At 44.6% G+C, this 5,476-nt stretch overlaps 1 long non-coding RNA gene across 1 annotated transcript in view; it reads left to right on the top strand.

Moving 5' to 3' along the window:
* Window positions 1–5,476, top strand: part of LOC109291289 — a 395,467-nt gene that overhangs the window by 230,437 nt on the left and 159,554 nt on the right. The gene's annotated exons all lie outside the window — the stretch shown is intronic.

The raw sequence follows: 5,476 nt of genomic DNA, 5'->3' as shown, positions 1-5,476 counted from the left end.
CACCCACATGATCAGGGGGCAGCAGGGCAGGCCCTATGAGGAAAGGCTATGGGACCTGAACCTGTTCAGCCTCCAAAAGAGAAGGCTGAGGGGGGATCTAGTGGCCTGTTACAAACTAGTCTGGGGGGACCAGGAGGCATTGGGGGAGTCCTTGTTCCCCCGAGCACTACCAGGAGTGACTAGGAATAATGGTCACAAGCTGGCAGACAGTAGATTCAGACTAGACATCAGGAGGTGCTACTTCATGGTCAGGGCAGTTAGGATCTGGAACCAGCTTCCAAGCAAAGTGGTGCTGGCTCCTACCCTGCGGGTCTTTAAGACAAGGCTAGACAATCACCTTGCTGGGGTCGTTTGACCCCAGTACTCTTTCCTGCCATGGCAGGGGGTCGGACTAGATGATCTGCTCAGGTCCCTTCCGACCCTACTAACAATGAAACTTGAACCCAGTTGTCTTTCCTGCTTTGTACAGGGCGGCTGAACTCTATGATCTCCCAAGGTCCCTTCCAGCTTCGCAATCTATGAATCTACGTTTGAGAATCTAAATTTTGGGTGGGTTCTAACAAAGCTGTTAGGAGCAGTCTGGGGACTAATTTACTTTGTGGCTTAAATCCCTAGATAATTAAACCTTGGGATTATGGAGCTGTGATCATGGCTGCTTAGTTAAGGTTGTAGCAAACTGGTTCACACTGTAATTTTGCCACCGAGCATAAAAACAAAAACCTATATGAAGCTCTAAGCACCTTTTATATGCATCAAGGTCACATTCTTTTCGCTTTTGAAAAGCTTGAGGCAAATCACCCATGTCAACTCAAAGTAAAAGGGCAGTGAAAAATGGACACATTCTGACTCTCCTAAAATATAACATAAGGAGAAGAACAGTTATGGATAATTTCAGGACAAACTTTGTGACCTTCTGAAGAGGTGATCAAGACTGAGGTGCTTGTCTACACAGTGCTTCTGAATTGGATTAACTGCAGACTGTTTGCTTTACCATATGTTATGTTCACATGCAATGTCTTCTAAAAGTGAATGGTAGGACACCTTTGGTTGTAGTAAGTAATCCTCCTTGAACAAGACTAATTCACCTTTGTAGTGAATATGTTTGCAGGCATTCCTAATTATTCTGCTTCTGGCAGTCCTTGAACTGCTATCTCACAAAGCATTGCTTTATACCTGAATTAGCCTGTCTTTGTACTTGTGTGCCCTTTATTGCTCCAAGGTCATCTTGACTCATGTCACCTCCTGTTTAAATGCTGGCGGGCAGCCAGGAATGTCTTTTTCTAGTATTAGATAATGTTGAATTCATATTCCTTCTGTATGAATCCTTTCAAAGTTCCTGGGTTTGATTGCCTCTTTGGCAGGCTTTGTGTCCTGTCCCTTCTGGAGAAGAGTTCCTGAAATGTGGGCATCTAAAAAATAAAGTCAGAACAAAATGAATAAAAAGCCCTTCCCGGGGTTGGTCCCAGCACCAGGTCAAAGCAAAGAAGCTCTGATGAAAGTAGCTGAGATGTACCTGAGGACAGGGAACCAGAGCCAAATGTCCTGTAATGATCTCACTACCCCAATACTATGAGAACTTGCCAAAGAATATGGCATGGTATGCCATGAATGAAACAAAGCACTCAAGAATCCATTTGATGGTCTCTTCATCACGTATGTCAGATGGCATCACTCTTGATCACTTATGTCACAGGCATCAGTCATGCTGGCTATCTCCATAACTCCCTTTTTGAGCTGCTTTAAGCTTACTCACCCTGGCCCCATCTTTTAATCTACAGAGTCCTGATATGAGACATGAGGAATGGTGAGACACCATTCCTCATGTCTTATATCAGGACTCTGTAGATTAAAAGATCAAGTCCACTGCAAGGCAAAAATGCTTATTTAGCAACACATAAAGTAAGTAAATAAATAAATAAAGCTATAGAAAGTTTGCAGATTCAAAATATCATTAATGCACTCAGCTACAAGTGAGATTTCCTGAGATAGATGGCAAAAATAAAGTAACAGAGAAGTTTTAGAAATATACTTTATATAGTTTAAGGCATTAGGACAACTGCTGCAGAATTATATTCATTTTGCTCTGTATTTGCCTTATCTTCTTTTCTGACTCTCTGGACTACTCCAAATCAGTGTAAAGATGCTCTCTTTAGACTGCTCATAGAGTTAGTATTTCCCCTCTACCATAAGCATGGAGGAACAACACCCTCTTAGGAACCAGCTGTTCCATGTACATTCTTGGCTTTCCCATTGCTGGTTTTGAATAAGACTCTCCGGATACTTGCCTCGGAGTAACATCTTCCAATACAAGGACAGTCTGAAATTCTGGTGCTTCTTCCCACAACATGCTTCTAAAATCAGCAGTCACCCAAGCATCCAGGCTTTGTTACAGAGAGTCCCAAAATAGGGAATTAATTTGAAACATTTCTCCTGTCTTTGACTGGCTTTGACAGAAAGAGATGAGAATGGATTCCTGAAAAATGTGGGAAAAAAAATCTTTTGTCACTGTTCAAAGGAGACTATAACTGGACAATAAGTACCCATGCCTTTTCTGATTTCCCTTAGCATCCATCAGGGATGATGTAAAAATAGAGTGTAAAACAGAGACTAAAAAAAAGGCTCCCAAACCTCTGGATGGGTAGCAGCAAAAGAAGAATACATTCCACATCCCAACAGAGGGCTGTGATGACAGACCTGGGGAGGAATGAACTCCAGGAGATTCTCAGAGGATTGGATGGGAAGGTGTGATCCTGGAAAGCAGCATGATGCTCACAATGCAGAGCGAGGCGTCTGTGACGGCTGTTGTAAAGGTCAAGTTACTTCAGTCATCCAGTTTCCCTTAAAATATAGAGAACATCAGATATTTAGACCATAATTTCAATAAACTGTATTACTGGCCCTTCCCACAACACTCTACCCTCCCCTCGTAGAACATGGGAAGTGCATCATCTACAGGACTTCTCTGTAGTTTGGTCATACCTCGTGTACAAAATCTGGTACAGCAAGCACTTGTCACATGAGGAAAAAAATGAGCCGTCTTGTAAATCACCTATATCTCCCCATCAGACTTACTCTGAAGCACTGAATGATTTGAACCCTCATCTCTCTTAGAACTGATTATTTTTTTTCACCCTCATGTTCCTCTCCTCCATTTATCCATCACATGACCATATCATCAAAATAGCAGAGCCAAATCTATTCATCTACATGACTATAAATGAATGGAGATAATAGTGTTTGTATTGCTGGCTGTAATTGTCATGACTTTCAGCACTGGGCCCTCCATACTGCTTGACCATTCAAAATTGGTGTTAGCAGACCTAATGGATGCCAGCAGAAGCATTATGGATGATACGTAGTTTGATATGTGGCACTCCTCAGTCCCAAAATGTCTGTATTTTCCTATATGTATTTGACAACACAGCGTGAGAAAATCACTGAGCATAGAACAAGGTGGTGGGACATTCCACCATGAGCTATCCACCCAGCATGCTGAACAATTGCTTCAAACAAGTACAGGCTGTGTGGACACAATGACTGGCAAATCCCAACCTGGCATAAAAGAGGATAGGTTTTGGTTCTCTGAATTTAGAGTGCTGCTAAATTTAGAGTGAGAACCTCTCCCTGATCCTGGGGTTCCTGTAGGCTGGGGGTGCCTAAAAACCACGTGTGCCTTCCAACATACCTGGAAGTGGGGACATGGTTCTTGATCTCAGGATCTCTGTGCACTGGGGAGGTCAGAAAATTGTGCAGCTGGGCTACATGCACGGTTTTTAAAAGCCCCAGGGCCTTGGGACAGGGCTGCTTGTGGCAGGGGGAAGAAGAAGCTGAAAGGCTTCCCCCACCTATGCCCAGCAGCCCTGGCCAGGTTGCTAGGGTGCGGGAGATGAGAGGCTTCCCACTCTCTTCAGGGAGCCTCTGATCCTTCTTACTTTGGCAGCCTGGGCAGAGCTCCCAGACACTGAGTTTTGATCATTACCTGATTATTGGCCCCTGCCTGGACGGCCCTGGTTTGTAATTTCTGACTGACTCTGGAGCTGGCCCACCTGGGGCCAACAATCAGCTAGTTGTTAGCTTACCACACAGGTCCATACCTTTTATACCTACTTTGAAAGGTAATATGAATGATGTGTGCCACCGGCGGCTGTGGAGGCATGGCGGCGGCAGGAGCGCGGTGGCAGGAGTGCAGCGGCGGTAAGCAGGAGCTCCTGCAGATGCCACCAGCAGTGTCAGTGTGGGGGGAGGTGGGGAGTGGTGAGCATCAGCCAGGGGTCAGCGACCACCTGCAGGGTGCATGTGCACCTGCATGCACCCCCTACGCATCGCCCCTGAAAGGTAACCTATGGACACACCAGTCTTCATCACAGGACACATTGTGGCACTACCAGTGCTGCAACAACTGTGATGTCTGTTTGAAATGTGAGTCACAGGCAGGAGCTCTTGCCAGGTGAACCAAAAAGACAGCTTTTCCTTGCAAGACCTTAGCTCACTGTTGTCAGAGCTGGCCATTCTTTTAAAGTGTGCTGAATGATATACAATGAACAGTCATAACTGAAGATTATCCTCCTCTTATGAAAAGGGAAAATAACTAAATTGGCATAGTGCAGGAATGTACTAAATCTCTCTGAAAACTCGTTCTGTATGGTATTAATGTAGCCATCACAGTTGCTTAACTTTGTTTTGGGAGCAGTCTCCTGCTACATTGCTCAAGAGCTCAGAAAACCCTATTAAATGTGCTTGTCATGCCTTTGAATCTCTGCAGAGCAGCCACCATTTTTGCAGTCAAGTGGTAGAAATTGATGGGGTTCCCTTTATAACAAATCCACACTGTTTCTCTGCAGGGATCCTGTTGCATTGACTGAGTGGGTGAGTGCAGTGCTTCTGCCCCTTGCAGTTGAAGGAAAAAGACTAGAAGTAGTAGATGAAACCAGTCCTCTTCCATGGTAGTACCAGCTAAATCCCTGGAAGAAATGCTGTGAATCTGTACTTTGTGGGTAGGGAGAGACTTCTGAACAAAGGAAGTGCGTGCTGTGTCTTATTGTGTTTTTCTTGTACAGTCCCTTTAAGGCCAAAGCCTCATGTTCAGCACTGCAAGGTTCAGTTTGCTTGCCGCAGTTTTGCAGCACTGGGGACTCCTCTTTCTCTGCCATGAGGAGCCAGAGGCATTCTTGGTTCATCTCTTTCCACAGGACTGGACTGGGTCAAATCAAAGGCAGAGCAAGTATAAGTTCTGCATACATATACTGAGGGCAATTGTTAAGATCCACCCTGGATATGATTCCAGAGAGTTGTAATAATAAATAACTAGTTCAACACAGGAGTGTCCAGAGTGTTGTTGTTGAACTCGCAACTTACCAGTGCGTCTGATTGGTGGGCCAGGATTTGGTACGTTCAATTCTGGTCCAGTGTAAAATAGAGACTGACTTCTGAGGGGTCTAATTGTGGTGTCTAATATTTCATGACCCAGTGCATTTTT

Source organism: Gavialis gangeticus, unplaced genomic scaffold (assembly GCF_001723915.1).
Source record: "Gavialis gangeticus isolate Ggan-Ray unplaced genomic scaffold, GavGan_comp1, whole genome shotgun sequence".
Classification (NCBI taxonomy): domain Eukaryota; kingdom Metazoa; phylum Chordata; order Crocodylia; family Gavialidae; genus Gavialis; species Gavialis gangeticus.
Note: the sequence above shows the minus strand (reverse complement) of the source record. Positions and strands in the feature narration are given on the sequence as shown.